General features: G+C 39.6%; 1 protein-coding gene across 10 annotated transcripts in view; it reads left to right on the top strand.

Annotated features, from left to right (window-relative positions):
• The window catches only part of TANC2 (tetratricopeptide repeat, ankyrin repeat and coiled-coil containing 2), a 290,476-nt gene that overhangs the window by 90,948 nt on the left and 183,284 nt on the right, over nt 1–16,244 (top strand). The window contains exon 1 of one of the 10 annotated variants that reach the window (XM_074891802.1): nt 4,499–4,773. The exons of 7 other annotated variants lie outside the window; for them this stretch is intronic. The gene's annotated coding sequence lies outside the window, so the exon portion shown is untranslated. Of the gene's footprint in view, nt 1–4,498; nt 4,825–16,244 lie in introns of those variants that run through there. 2 more of the 10 variants (XM_074891805.1, XM_074891804.1) reach the window with 2 other exon arrangements.

Raw genomic sequence — 16,244 nt, forward strand, 5'->3', positions numbered from 1 at the left:
GATGATTGTAATTAAGGCGACTGTAGACCTACATTAACTTGTCCTTCTATTGATGTGCATATGAATTTCACGTTAGATGTGAACAAAAAAATTCATAATTGTCAAGCCACCAGTACATGCTTGACATAAAAGTTACTTTTTACCTTGCTGCTGCCTTCTCTTCTCCTTATGATCTCACTAGTGTGGATTCCTTGTTCATATACTCTTAGCATATTTGTGACGTTACAACCACCTTAGAGTTAAAGTAACATTGCAGAGTCCTCCTCCAGCCTTAACATTTTAAATGAATTTAATGAATTATCAGTATTCTGAGTTGAAGTTAAAACTAATTTTAAATTTCCAATGCGTTTTCCACCATTCAAAGTCAGTAATATTTCATTGTGTTACACATTTGTTTGTGCTCATCATGTGTTCTATTTGTACTATAAATGCTCAGTCACATGAGCAGTTTTCTGGGCTGGAAGTGTTTTTCTAATCAGCGAGTGCTTTGTGCTGTGGTACTTGGCTTTGGTTGGGCAGTAATGTAAAAATATATGTAAAATAATGGCAACAAAGAGGTAAACCCATAAAAATGATCCATTTCCATGACACAGATGATATCAATTATCCAAACATCCTCTCTGAAAATAAATTCAAAATGCCATCTCCTAATTTAACCTGTACCTTCCAGAAAACGTTGTGATTTTCAGATACCCATGTGAGCTGTAAGACAGGAGTGAAGCCAAGAAACCTTTGCCAAGAGTGGTTTGCTGCCAGCATGGTCGTACTCAAAGACCCTTTTTATTTCATGTCATGTAATACTGATGTTAAAATTGCAGCAGTTGCTTCTGTGCATCAGTGATACTGGGAATGTTCATAAAATATGGAAGGTGACTTTTACAGTAATTTAATGGAGTGTAAATAAAGTTCAGGCTAACTAAGATGACGCTGCTTCTTTGTTTGTACAGTGCCCCAGACCTCTGCAACCGTTGGGCAAATCTATAGCCCATAGTTTGGGGAGTTCTGCTCAGCAAAACTGATGAAAGAGAAGGTAGATAACCACCATAAAAGTGAGGTTTGAGAAAGTTCCTGAGCTGCCAGTGTGCGATGTGCTTAATAATTGAGTATATGAGGAGTCCGATAATTAATGATTATTTTGAAGTAGTAATTGAATCTCTGTAAATCTGCCTTACATGTAAAAATCTTAACTCGGCTATCTAGCTCCCTGTTGAATTTTGAAAATAAATGTTTCGAGTTAAAAATGATGTATACAAACTTATATTACAAACCTTTAAAGGAGGGGTTAAGATTAAGCTTGCTTTCTGAGTTGGATGTGTAGGCTTGAGCGAGAGGCGTGGGTTTCTGTGCTCCTGGGGTGACAGTGCCACACACCAGACCCGGAGTTCGCTGAGGTGGTCACCAAGAGGTCCCCGAGTTTACTCGTAGCACAGCGAGTAGCGATCCGTGGCTGTCTTGCGGATGGGAGGAGGGGAAAGGATCTTTAAAACATGCATTGAAGGAGATTCCTAAGTGTGAAGAGGATGCACAAGAGTCTGATGCTATTTTAAGTGCTCTGTTGTCACCTTTCTGTTGTTTACAGTAATCTATAAAAAGGAAGAATGTGGATAATAAAAAGGTACTTAAGATTAGTCACTGAGAATTTGTTTAAAATGTTTCTCTGGAAGTTTTCAGTGTTGTTTTTCTAGACTTGAGGTAGTTTTAAACAGCAGTTACGGTGAAACCTGGTCATAAAATTTGTAGTGTTGAGCTGTAGCTGAGGTGTGTGGTGGGACAGCACTGTGATTAACCCACAAAGCAGATAATTTGAGTTGAGTGGTGATTAGAACTTAATTGTATAGTACTAAACTTCTGTACAATACCTAGATACAATTTGTTTTAAATGGGGGGTAACACAAGGGGTAGGAAGGCTGATACCCACTTCAGTAAACAGCTCCGTAACAGCTTTGTGATAACTTGTGGGCAAAGTGAGTGTCTGCCCCCCTGTTAGCTCTCACCTTGGACTAATTATTACACTGAATTGGTGCAAAAGGTACCAGAACTCCACGAATTATTTTGCAATCTGAAAAAGGTCAGGATAACTTTGTTTCATCCTCTTCAGTGCTATCTGTGACCTTTTACCTTGAAACCAAAGGGGCGATACATAATGCGGAGTTAAAAGGAAATGAGAGCTTCGAAAAAGGAAGGACCTCTGTTGGGTGGTGATAAACAGCTGGTGAGAACCTGAGTGATGGGAGAGGAGATGTCTCAGCAGAAAAGGTGCTGTAAAGGGAGAAGAAAATTGCTTTTATCGTTCATGTGGAGATTTGTGTGTAATAGTGGACAAAGAATTCTACCGAATAGCGTTGGTTGAAGAACCTATGTCAGGTAGATGTTGACGTAAGTAACCATGCTTCTAATGAGCAAAAGCTGATTAGCAGATGGGCATCAAATGAGTGCCGTGCACCATCTCGCGCACTCATAGCAGGTCCCTAAGTCACTGAGTTCAACCAGAGGCCAGCTCTTAAATTTCAGCATCAAGTGATCACTGTTACAAATATAACCCCTAAAAGACCAGGCTCTGCTCCAGAGAGACAGGGCACCTTTGCTGAGCTGAGGCGAGAGCAGTGGCAGCTCCCGAGGCCGAGGGCTGGTGCCTCCTGAGAGCTGGGCGAGCTGGGACCCGGAGGGGCGAGACAGCTCCAGGCACCGCAGGAGGCCAGTACAGCTGCTGGAAGTGCTGCTCAGTGTTCCAGAAGTGTGGAGACCAGAGATTTTTATAACTTGGAAACATTTTTAGTAGGAAATTAGTAACTGAAGGCTAAACTCTGCATTCTGTTGTGAATTCTTCAGCTGAGGGAAGCAGACAGATGTGCCCGCTGCTTGGTTTGGAGAGGATCTCTGAGCAGGAGGCACCCAGGGATAACATCGATATCCTTGTTTGCAGAAACCTATGGGCTTGTTGATGGCAGTAATCATTAAAAAATACTGCCATTGTTTTTCTGTAACGTGACATGGGAAGCTCCTGTATGCCTCACTTTCTGCATCCAGCTGTATAATCACCATCTGTATTTTAACTACATAGGTCTGATGTTTCAAAAATTAATTAATAAAATACGCTGTGTAATTTCCAAATATTATTAGCAGCAAAGTTTTTTTTTCTACTTCAGGTATTCATCTTGTCATACAGGCATCTTCCCACAGTGCGGAAAAGAAAAAAAGCAAAGGGTATGGTTTGTGATGAACATACACTTTATGCAGTATAGGTAACTCCAGGCAAAATAGTTACCAATAGAGAGAAACAAGGATGCCACTTTTCCCATATGAAATAGGTGAGATGAATTGTATCCCAGATCAGATGTAGCTGTTTCTTTCCAGTGACAAATAAAAGGTTTGAGATGATGAAGGTACAGATCTGTGTCACTGATGCCTAAACTTATTTAGGTTTCATTCTGCTCCAAAATAACCCAAATGATTTGTATGATTTCTTAAGAAGTGTGTGTACCTGTACATCCCAGAAAAAACCCCACTTATCCTTCTGTCTGAAATTCATGGGAAGTAATGCTGACAGTGTATCTTGCAGGAGTAGGACTTAAGCTAATAAATTTATTATGACAAGGGCTTTTTCTTACTGTGTTTTTGTACAAGCTGCCAACACAGTAGGACCCTAATTTCAATTCAGGCTTCCAAGCACTGCAGTAATAAAAATAAACACAAACATTCTTGCACAGGAAAGGAGTTAGTTTTTAATTCTGCAGTTGCTCTTAGTAGCCTGTGGCCCCTAGCTGTGTGGGTTGGATTTTTTTTGTGGTTCTTCATAAATGATAAGCAATATGGGTAGTTAATCTAGGATATCTAAGAAGCACACAATATACCTTTACGTTTCGAGGTACATTTATGAAGTGTGTGCTCTATCATACACAGTTTGAGGAAGTGTCCATTCTGTGCTCCTAAGGAGATGAAGTCTGCCATAAAAAGGGGGGGCAACTTTTTGAAAGGTGCTGAGGCCTTTTAGCAGCACAGACACTTGCTGGATGATGCTTCACTGGATCCTTGTTGCAGCTCCCTCAATAAACAAAACAGCCATAAGTCATGCTCTGCTCAAATGACCTTCCTTGATGAGATGAACTTCCATGATAAATGGATGGACTTAAGTATTTTTATGAATTGCCAAAGCCTCTTAAGCCAAATTGCTATTTTTACTCCATTAATTAGAATGTTTCCATATTGCAAACAATGATGGTTTTGCCCCAAAACAGATGGCTTGCTCTGTAGGAAATCTAACAACGTGAAAATACCAAATGCGCTATTCGCTGATTAAAGTTTTACTTACGTTTTTACATTGAATGAGTTTGCATCTCTTTTCCATTATAAAACATGAAAAATTACAGCTTACATTTTAAATAATTTAATGGCTAAAGCAGAGCACGAAAAGTAAACCATGTAATAATCTGCCTGAATTTTGTATGGCAAGCTTTACTAGCTTTGCCTTTTTTTTTTTTTTTTTTTTTTTAAAGTCATTTTCCATGTTGTTAATTTAAGAAATTGCAGGTGGCTGCGGACACAGGGATAGGAAGGTGGCATGTAGAGCTCGGGCAGGCAGCTGCCTGCTGTTCTGCCCAAGCGAGGCATCAAGGGAAAGCGAGCGCAGAGCTCGAGGAGGGACCAGGTCCTGGCGGCGGCTGCGGGCTGGCGGCGGCACCCGGGGCACCGCATCCGGCATCTTCCGCTCTGACGGTCACGATGGTGCGGGAGGTTTTGAGTTCAGAAAGGAATAACCTTCAGCAGAATTCAGAGGTGGGTTTGCTTTGCTGAGCGAGGGAGGAAATGATGAGGAAAGCTTAAGAGGTTAGTACTGCTTAGGGGATCTTTTGTTTCCCTGCTTGCTTCAGGATGCGGTTATAGGTGCCAGAGCACAGATGTTTAAAATTTTCAAAAGCTACGTGGTCTTCTTGTGAGTGTGAAAGTACATGAAAATGTGCGTGCCTCTTGTGCTTAAATGTTTACAGAATGTCTTGTGGAAATGTTGATTTGCATGTAGAAGAGAGTTATCCTTTAAATTATTAGTTATGGTAATCAAATATAAGTTGGGGGTTTTTTTCCACCCTTTTTAAAATGAAACACACCCTGCATGTCTTTTCATCCTTTCTTCCTCCTCCTCTTCTCCACCTTTTTTTGTTTGTTAATTTGCTTTTGTGTGTATAATAATGCCAGAGAGTATTAACAAGGGAGTCTCAGCTGAGATGTGGAAAATCATGGGAGTGAACACTTCATACGTTATTGATAAGCATAGCACACTGTTTAGTTTGCATTGTGAATAACAAGGCTTTAAATTATTACTGCCTTTCTTTTTCAAATAAAATGCTTACAAAAATATCCCGTTGCACACGGAGGAAGGAAGTAGGGGGTTGGGGGTCATGAGGATCCCAAGGACACAGAGATAGGAAGGTTTAGATAAAGCTGACTTTTGGTCTTATGAAGCAGTTATGTACGTATATATTTTTAACTTTGCATTATTTAGATCAGTAAGCAGTGGTAGCAATAATGTTGCTGTGAAACAACAAGCAGAAGTTCTGTTCTACCTCCTTGGTAGATCTGTTCTTATACTGTGTCGTTACTAGTGAGAGCTGTTTATTTTATGAATACACAGATTTCAAAGAGGGTTTGGTATGTGGGATGCTTGGACTAATATAGTGCTGGTTCACGAGCTGTGGTCATGGGGTGCACTGAGCTGAGGGGGTACGGAGAAGGGGCTGAATTCCCTGGTACAGCTGGGATTTCCCTCACGGGCTGAAGTGTGTCGCTAGTGCAGTCCTGGTGTACATAGCTGTCACTTCAACACGGAGCGCGCTGTCTTCAGGGAAGAGGAATTGCTGGATTTGACTTGTAAATGTTTTAGGTTTCTGATGAGATGGTTTATCATCTTAAAAGATACAAAAATGCAATATCTACCGGGAAATATGTGTTTATTGTGAAAGTGCTCTTCTATTCAGGCTGTTAAACCTTGATGCCAGAGAGGGAAGGACGGCAGAGGGGTTAATGTCGTGTGTGTTCATGAACTTGAATAAATAGAAGGGTTTTTTGTGATGAAAATGTTGACTTTTAAGTCTGGCTAATGCTTGGCCAGACAGTTTTAATACTGTATTTAAGGAGTTTGTTTTAATTATAAATGGATGATTACATGTTTCAATATTTTTACTTACATAGAGGGGTGCCCCCTCCCTGGCAGGGTTCAAGGCCAGGTTGGACGGGGCTTTGAGCACGCTGCTCTAGTGAAAGGTGTCCCTGCCCGTGGCGGCTGAGGGTGGAACTTGATGATCTTTAAGGTCCCTTCCAACCCAAACCCTGCCGTGATTCTGTTATTACTGGAGTATAATCATCTATTTATTCATTCAGTTTTGTCCTGTTTGGTTCATTTATCATGCATACCTGTTCCCCACCCCTTATTTATGGCAGTGTTCAAGGAAGAAAGCCCTGTGTCTGAATTTAATAATGCTTTATAGTGCATATTTCTTGGTTCAATTAAATAGAAAAAGAAAGACATCCTTGCCTCCTCTCTGCATAAATCATCATATTTTTCAGATGCCCCTTAATAGTAGCTGGTTTAAGATTAGAATGATGCAGCAGATCTATAGGTGCTAAAAATAGTGTAGAGTAGTAGCAAGAGTACCTCCGAAGGTATATTCTATAGTTTGTTAGATATCTGCTTTCCCTTATTCTCAGCCATTTCATGGTTGTTTTATAACTGAGACTTGCAGATGAAACAAAAGGTGAATTATCTCCGTTACAAAGTACAGCAGTAATGAGTTTATCTGTGTTCTCTCACAGCACTGTGAAGGAATGGTAACAGCAAGGCTATAAATTGACTAGTTCTGTTTTATTTAAGGACTAAAATGAAGTTTATAGTAATAATAGTTTCAGTTAGACATCTCCTTCAGACTGTTACATCTCCTGGTTTCTTCTTATCTGAAGGTATCCTGAAAATTTTCATCTCAGTCCTTGATGGTATCGCTGCACAACCCTAGCATGCTCTGCAGGACCAGATTATACCGACGTGTTTTCTGGGTTATATGGGCAAAGCAAAGATAAATGGCTTGAAATCTTCCAGAAAAAAAAAAAAAAAGAAGAAAGTTTCAAGTTAGTCTATTAAGTGTGAAGCGATCACAACTCCTTGAGATTTTTTTAAGCGTGGGCTGATGAAAAGCCTTGCAGCAAAGACCGAGGCTCTGGAAAACAGTTTTCACCATTAGTCTCAAAAGTATTTAAATTTGGCTTTAGAAATTTGTCATTTTGTACTTCGGTGACACTTCCTACGAGAACACTTGGTAATTGGCATTTGGACAGCAGGGTGTTGCAGTCAAAACAGGTGATGAATTGTTCTCTGGCTGCTCCCTGTTGTGGACACCCTTGAAAAGGGGAGAGTAGTGCCTGTTAGCCTTTACATCTTTATTATTCATGGTTAGAAGGTCCAGTGAAATACAGCTGTAATGACTCGATCAAATGAGGGCCCTTTTTCCTTTAATTGAAAATACAAAAAATACTAGCTGTACAGTGCGAGTGGTTTATTCTCTTTGAAATCACAGTATTTCAGCCCTCTTTTTAATCGTTAACTTCTCAGGAAATGTGAAAATAGCATAGGTATGTTAGTGATGGTGATTTAATAAGGAAAGAGAAATCAGCTTGCTGAATCAGAGCCAGCAATAGTGAATCAGAAAAATCAGGTAATGGTCCTATCTGTACAGGTATATTTCCCATGATAAAAATCAGCTGTTACTGCTGCATTCTGCTTCTTAGCTAAGTTTTCTAGGTTATCTGATACGTTAATAGAGAAGTAGGCTGGAGACAGCTGTTTCTTGGTGTTACATGCTGAAAACAAAATGGCTGGTATATATTAGTGCTGCAAAATTGCAGATGAAGAGCTAACTGCAATTAAGTTATTTCTATTGAATAGAAATTAAGCAAAATACAATGATTTGGACTGGTTGTTGGGCAGCTGTATTGGGATGGAAGAAAGGGAAACAGACTTAAATTAAGTAAATTTACAAACAAGCCTGCAGTTACTACTGAAAAATAAAAGTTTTTTTGTTCAGGAATAGATCCTAGGTGTGTTTTCAGCTGTGCAATCATGGAATGTTATTTGTGTTCTTAAACTCACGTAGACCAAGGCTCAGAGCTGCGTGCTCTTGCAAAAAACATAATTTATACAGTATGTAGAAGAAATGCAGTTTTTGGTTTTTTGTTTTTTTTTTTTTAAAGTAGCTCTCCTTCCCAAAATAATTACCTTCCCTTTTGAGAAGTCTCTACCTACAGATTTCCATAACTGCCTTCTGGAGAACTGTTTCATCCATTAAAACACAATGATCATCGCAGGGTTGCAGTGCTGAGAAGGTGGATGATTTGGGATTAATAACTTCACAGTACCTTTCATTTTAGGCCTGTCTGGGTACATCTTGGATGAATTTGATTTAAAATAAGATTTTAAAAGAAATCTTGTTTGTTAGCTATATATTGAGTGCTCAGCTGCAGTGGTCCCTTTTGCAAATACTACATTTGTTGAGTATATAAATACATTGGTATTTGCACATGCTTTTATCCACAACCTGGCGACAAACGTCTTTTTATCCTGGTCTAAGGAAACATAAATAGTTTCCTAAGGGAGAAATAGAAAAAGGTGAAAGAATCACTGATATCGCCACAGTGAAATACTAACAGGTGGATGCTGTAGCTTTAAGGCTGAAGTGTTTCAAAGTTTGTGTTTTGAAACAGGAATTGTGGTAAAATATGTTTCTTTTAAGTTTGTTTTGTGCAAAACTATGGGCACAAAATTTAAGGGACTGTGAAGTCAACAAGACTGATTGAGACTTTCGTAATAACATTTCCTATAATGGGCCCCATAACGTAAACTGTGGAGGTTCTCACGGTGCCTTTGATATTTATCCCTTTTGATCTAAAAAGTACAGGCTTTATAAAGATTTTAAATTCACAATGTTTTAATATGGTATGTTCATAATTTTGTATGCTTTAATTTATTTCAAAATACTCTTGAGGGCTGTGGATGTTTACAGGAGAAGCAGAGCCTGTTAGTAATAGGGTGTGCTGTAATTTTAGGTGAAATGATTTCTCAGGTGTGATTCTCATTGTGAGAATTGTGAGAACTACGTGATATTTAGGGGGGTGAGGTACAGTTTCTAGTATTTACTGTAAGATATTTCTGTACAGACTATCAGAACAGGGATTATGTCTTTACCATCGCTCTGAGGAGTTGATTTGCTGTCTTCTGCTGGTCCAATTTTATACGGGCAATATTTTGTAATTGTAAGTAATAAAATAAAAAGTAGAGATTTTTGAAAAACATGCAGTGAAAAATTCCAATAGCTAGATTTCTCAGAAGGACCTTGCTAATTAATTTAAAACCACAATCTATGTTTGTCTCAGTGTAATGCTAGGTAAATATCCGCTATGTTAAATAACTTCTAAGATCTAGCAATAAAAGGCAGTATATAGGATTATTTTCTCTGGGAGATGCTGATTTAGTGGGATGTAAGACAAGAAACTCAACTTTTATGCTATAATAAGTGCCATTGTAAGGATAAATCAAGCATATGTCATTGAAAAATAGTTGCTGGATGTGCCCCAGTAAACGTATTGTAAATATTAAGGCACTGATGATAGATATTATATGTTTAAATTTTTCTCTAGTTAGATTCTGTCAGAATAACGTAGAATATATTCATTTTAGAAATTACTGTTTTCGAGACTTCAGGTTTACATGAGAGAGAAAATGGATACGTCTGCTTTCTTAGAAGTACAAAGACTTTCATGACAGAAAAACTTAAAAAAACCTCACATATCTTGTCTGGAAGGTCTTTAACAGCTCTGTGGTCAGCAGTCTCTGTACTATTTATTATTTGATGTAAAGTTGGCAACATGTGGAATTAATCTCTGAAGTGAAAAATGTAGTACATAATGTCGCTATAATATTCTGAAATGTCACTCGGTAGCACACGTTCTGTAGGAGCAAGGCTTTAACATTTTTTAAGTGTACAAGTTATGGGTTAACCTTTAGCTAATTATTTCTTCCTAATGCACATTCGGTACTTACAATGACCTCAGCTATTTCTCCTGTTTGGAAAAGTTTCCCCTTGTCTCGGTGGTGCCCACGTAGCCCTCACCTTTGGTGACATGTAGGTGTCTTCACCGTGTGCTCCCACGTCTGCTACAAGAATACTCGCAGGAAGGACAGCTCGCCCACACTGCTGTAGTGCAGACAGACAAGGGATGAGCTGGGTTGATTATGGAAATGTTCATTATTTTGTGTTTCTGTGATTATTATGACTTTATGTAAATGGCATCAAAGGACGTGTTCATTAGGCTAGATGCTTCTTTCTCTGCAATTGAAATGCATTTTTTAAAAAAGCTTCTTTTGCATGCTTCCATTGTCTTCATAACAATATTGTTTGGAGTGTTTTGTGGATGGCCAATATAATATGTCCGAGTGGGAGGTGAGAATGTTTTGATAAAAATAAAATTTAATTTGCCCGGTAGCTAGTGAAGGATTGTAATTAGGATCAGCTGGGATTAAGAATAGTTTGGCACATAACCCTTGTCACTCTGCCAGCTCACTCAGCAGGAGATTAAACCTACTCCTCTTCGCTGAGATGTGGGGTGAGGGTCTGTGGGCAGAGACCAGGGAGGTGCCATCAGGGAAGCCCAGCAGGAGCTCCCCTTGGAGATCTTCTGCAGAAGATTCGGTTTGGATCATCCAATACCAGTCAGTAAGACAGAAATCCAAAAGCCCTTTCTTATCAGGGCTCCCAAGGGACAAGGTATTATCACTGATCAAAATGGATCAGTGGATGTTTATGAGCATTACTGGAGAAGTGTATTTTTTTTGTGTCTTGTGTTTCCTGGTCATGAATTAATCATCCAGATCGGAATCAAAGATTTAGCATGGTGCTAGTGTTGTAACTGCTCTCCCCTTCCTCTTTTGGAGAGCTACAACTCAGGTTTGTGCCACAAACAGCTCCAGATTTTAGTTTGACTGCCCAAAAGTGTCCTTCAGATCTCTGCCTGACCAGTGCTCGCTATGAACTTTGCTTTGGGATCTTACTTCCGCGGGAGCTTACCCAGAGTGAAGATCTGTTACGGGTTTCAGGGAGGGTGTGTGTGAGCTGTGATTGCGTTTCTTTGATCTGATAAAGCTTTAGCTGAGGGGTTTCCATCACTGTCTTTCATTTTCTCTCCCCAGATGGTCAATTTATGTATTTCATCTATTTGGGCTTCATGGCCAACCAAGACAACAGCCCGATTGCAATACAGACTCGTGTCTGAATTGTATAGGTGTAGGTGTTTTCTCTCAAGAAGGTTTTGGGACTTGAAAATAATTGTTTCTCTGGTAGGATGATTGAATCTTTGCTGAGACTTTGTTTTTATAGTGAATCTTTATGTGTGATTGCATTTGATAACTCTGCAGTCTTACAAAAAAGCGCCCCAAACCCAAAAATTCAATATAGGTAAAACCTTTCTTTAAAAAAGTTGCTGAAATAAAGGAATACACCTCTGTTTTTCCCTAGTGGTTGCTGTAAGATTTTGCTACAGTAATAAACAAGTTTTTGGTTTAATCTTATTCAGTAAAAGTTCATGTTTTCTGGGTATCACAGTCATCAACTACTATTGGCCTGCATGGGAAGATCGTGTGTTTGTAACTAACTGCGTCGCCGAGATGAGCGGGTACCCAGAGGATGCCTTATCCCACCTACTTGTGCCTGCGGTGATGAAGTTCATGTTGTATCCTAGCCCAGGTAGCACCTGTAGATAATTTTGAAGATCGTGTTCTGTAACAGTTCATGGTCTCAGGCTTCCACAGGTATCATGAGGATTGGGTTCAGAATGACCTGGGTGAGAAGAAAACAGACCTGAAGGACAGGAGAGCAGCTCCCTTCCCGAGCATGGCAGTTCGCGTGTGAAGGGGCCGAGCGATGCCATCCGCTGGTAAGGTGATAATGTTTGTGAAGGGCTTAGAGGGAACTCTGGTAAGTCTAGACAAGAAATGCCCGAAGAATCCGTCTCTGATTTCCTTCGCTGGACTGGATGAACCATGCTGATTTCTGGGGGGGGTGTTGCGGATGGCGAGGAGGGACTCAGCACACGTTCGCAGCAGAGCTGCACAAATAAACCACGCTCCCTGCCAGGAAGTAATACCCAGCAAAAACCTTCACCACTGCAGCTTTTTTGTGTCAGGCGCTGTTGTTGCAAGGTTTTGCCTATTACTATCTTGTGTTGAAAAATTGATTTTCTTGGTTGAGCAGTAAAAACTAACGGGGGTCCAAGAAACGGCTTTTCTGGCATCCCTGAGAACTCATAATCTTACTCACAGATTCCCATTCAGGCAGAAGATCCACAAGCATGAGTGTGCAGGCTTTATTTTTAATAATAGAAGAGGGGGGAAAAAAAAAAAGAGGTGATTAGAAACATTTACACCTTATTCATTAGGTGGGCGTGTGGAACAGCAATCCAGCTGGGAGGAAGCCTCTGGATGGAGGAGAACATGAAGTGGTAGTTTGGAGCAGCAGTGCTTCCTTCAGAAGAGATGTGAGGAAATACAGGCAGAGTATGAGCAGTTATACTGGGGCCAGAAGAACACTTTATTTTGCAAAGAAACAGACCAAACAAAATGTGGTGAGTTGATAATGACAAAAAAATAAAAATCAACGAACTCAGTAGAATTTATACATATTTTATCTGCCCTCCAGCATAAGACTTCTTGCGTCAGTTGAAAGTTTTTTCCCAGTAGCTTCATGTCTTGCAACCATCTCTTTTCCCTTCAGAACAGCAGCCATCCTAAATCATAAAAATCATAAAAAGAAGCAAACCCCTGATCCGTACCATGGCATTCTGATACTTAAGTTCTTAAAATTCACATACTTATTCTAGCAGGCAAGTCTGGATCTTTCCTGTCATGGAGCATTTCTTGCGGCACAGGTGTCTGTGCATGCTATAGTTATGATACATGATGGTCAATTATTCTTTAAAAGAAATTCCCTGAAAGTAATTTATTTCATAAACGCTGTCTGAGCACATAGTTTTGCTGCTATTTATGGAGATGGTCTTGCATGTGCTCTGGATGGTATAAATGGTGTTTTTCTGGGATGGTTGGGAGGGTGTGAGTGCAAAGGCTCACCTCTGAAAAGCAGTACATGGAAGTTCTGCTTTATTGCCTCCCTGCTTTTTCACATGTCCATAATTCTCACCTTCTCGAGAGGGATCAAATTTCCAAATCTATTTATGGGGAGGGGGAAAATACCCCCTTCATCTGTTGTGAACAATACTTCACTAAATGCTATGAAGTAGTTAAAGTAATAAGACAAATTGCTGGTTTAACTAGAACATTGTATTTTTACATGGCACTATATAAACACAAATGTGGTAGATATACAAACCAGTTTTGGAGGAAGCCAACATAACTTTTATATAGAAGCTACAAGCACACATATTCAGTGTACACAGTGTTTCATGTATAGCACCGAGTTAGCGAACATGTATTTTAAATAAACCCCACTGTGCAGTATTTTGCAGTGGTTGTACAGACAAAAATAGCAGTGTGTATACAACTATGTATTTTTTTTCTTGGGTGAGATTCAGCTTAAGTATCTGTTAGCAACTCGAGGCATTAATTTTTTCATTCTAGGGTCATCCGGTGCTCCTGTCGTGGAGTGCTATTGAGAACTCCACAGTTGTCCTTGGCACTATGTGCAGTTACCCTGTTTCTGTTGGGGGGGGGGAAAAAAAGTGATTCCTTGCTGAAAATGAAACTATTTTGGGGGATTCGTGGAGATCTTACAAGTAAATCCTTTATTTTTTTTTTTTGACCTGGAGTTAATTTAAAAGGTCATGCTCTAGTGGGCGTAGTGTTTATGTGGGACTTTCTTTGACCTGTAAAGGTTTAAGAATAAACTAATCAAAGTACATGCTTTTGGGTTTGGCCACGTTAAAAGGAGTTGCTAATTTGAATAGACATTAGAAAAAATTAATTGCAATTAGACTATTTTATTGACAATGATTTATTCTAGTTGCTTACCTAACCTGGATGAGTTTGAGGGGCTCAGACTTGACAGCCCAGGTCACTGAAGTGGGACCACTGCAATGCCTTGTAGTGTCATAGAGGAAAGTCTACAGTAGGTTATTCTGGCTCAGGTGACCGTTTAAGAAATGTTTAAACCAAACAAAAGGACTAGTTAAGCATCTCCTTATTAGAGAACATACTTTATTCTGTTTTGTTCAGAATATTATATACGTTAAGAAACCAGCTTCACCCTTTAAAGTTCTGAACAGATTTTTGTCTTTTTGAAAGGTAATCAAACTGTAGCTTAAGCTTTGAAATGTTTTTAAAGCAGAACTGGTTCTGTCTTCTTTTACAGGTGGACCGTGTGTTGGAGTGGGGTTGACAGCTAGATTATCCCTACTGACAGGTTGAAAGATGTATTATCAGCCTTTAAACTTTGGGCTGGCTATTGATGTGTGCTTCATTTACAATTAAACAAGTATACTTCTCTCCATCCCTGCTATTAGTCATTGCGGGTGACACGTTACATCATGGGAACCAAAACATTTCCTTTGAAATAAGACATTTTCTTGGAATATAGATGAGTCCTTTTTGGTGGAATGCAGCTCAGTTGCCTGAGGCTAATGCATTTGGTAACTCGGGCACATGCAGACTGTTTATTGCTATTGCCTGGATGCGTTTGTGAAAGCCTTTATGTTTGTTTCTGCTGTATAGATTTACCTTTGGTACATGTTTCCTTATTGACTTGATCCATAAAAAGATAAGGGGGAGTGGCAGGTGCCCAAGAAACTCCGCGACTCTGTCTGCTTTAGTGCCTTTCAACTTCATTTTGTTGCAGCTTTAGACATAGTTTGAAGCTTTCCTTTCAGCTTTGGATGAAAAGGAAAGAGGTGAGTCATGCAGGTAACTGTGCTTGCTCCGTGCAGTTTCTCACAAAGACGTGACAGAAGGATCAAAATTAGGAAGAGTTGGTGTTGCTTTGAGTAGGAGGGGTTGGACCTGCTCAATGCCAGAGGTCCCTCTGTAGATTGCTCTGTGAGCCTCAGCTTCTGAGATCGAGGACACACAGTCCCAAAGTACTTTACTTAAAAGACAGACAAAAAAGCTTTTAGGTTAAGAAAATAATAACAACATGCATTTCTCAATTCTCCTGTATGTGACTCAAGAAGAGGGTAAATGAAGATCTGTTCAAATAAAATGTTTTTTTTCCTGTTTTTGCACCCTAAGTGTTTTTCACTGTTTAAAGACTTAAATAGAGCTCTAGAAAAGGATTCAAGGATTGATTTGTTCTTGTTGTACTACCAGGAGTAATAAAGAATCTGCAGACTGAACTATGCAGCCAGTCCTCTGTCCTTTAATGGAGATGAATAAATATAATTACTGGGCTGGTAATGCCAGATGTCAATTAAGAAGAAGGGATTCAGTTTGGTTGTGTAACATATTTGAGTGTTCTAGCTAACCTAAATACAAGATGTAGCTATTGGAAAGACTTAATTTTCATTAATTGCTCAAGCAGCTGTGTGACTTAACAAGTGCAAGAAGAGTTAGGCATAAAGATGATGCTATTTTTACGTAAAATCAGATCACACTAAAACTGAATGTGCACAAATTACTATTTTTCCTTGTTATCGCCTTCCCTTCAACCCCAAAAGAAACTGAACATGTAGTATTATACTATGTGTAGAATTTAGGAATCAGGTGGATCTTCTTAAACCACACAGAAGGGATTCTTTTGTCCTTAAAAAACAAGTACATTTTGAAGTGAGCTTTTACCTGGATAGTGCAGTTTGTGTATAGCTTAGATTACTAAAAATATTAAGTTCCTGTTGGTTGTGAATCCATGTGTAGGACAGACGTTTCTGGAGCCCTTTGGATGGAAGTCCACTGCAAGAACAGACTTCTGCACCTAAATGAATATTTACAGAATCAGACTCTCCTCTCCAGGAGCAAGAGCGCGTGGGAGAAGCAACTGCCTGAACGTTGAGTGTAGCGCAACGCTGCCGGAGCAGTTACGGAGGCAGCTGAGAGTGGTCCACTGCTTTTAAACTTGAACCACGTGTGTTGACAGGATCTTAACCCATGTACTGATAATTCAGAAGACTGCCAAAATCACTTCGGCTCTTCGTTCATAGCTAGCTTTAAAAGTAGTAGGTAGTTTGCTTGAAAAAACCATGGCTAGTGCAGCCTGTACCCGGTTTCCTGCATA

Source organism: Strix uralensis, chromosome 22 (assembly GCF_047716275.1).
Source record: "Strix uralensis isolate ZFMK-TIS-50842 chromosome 22, bStrUra1, whole genome shotgun sequence".
Classification (NCBI taxonomy): domain Eukaryota; kingdom Metazoa; phylum Chordata; class Aves; order Strigiformes; family Strigidae; genus Strix; species Strix uralensis.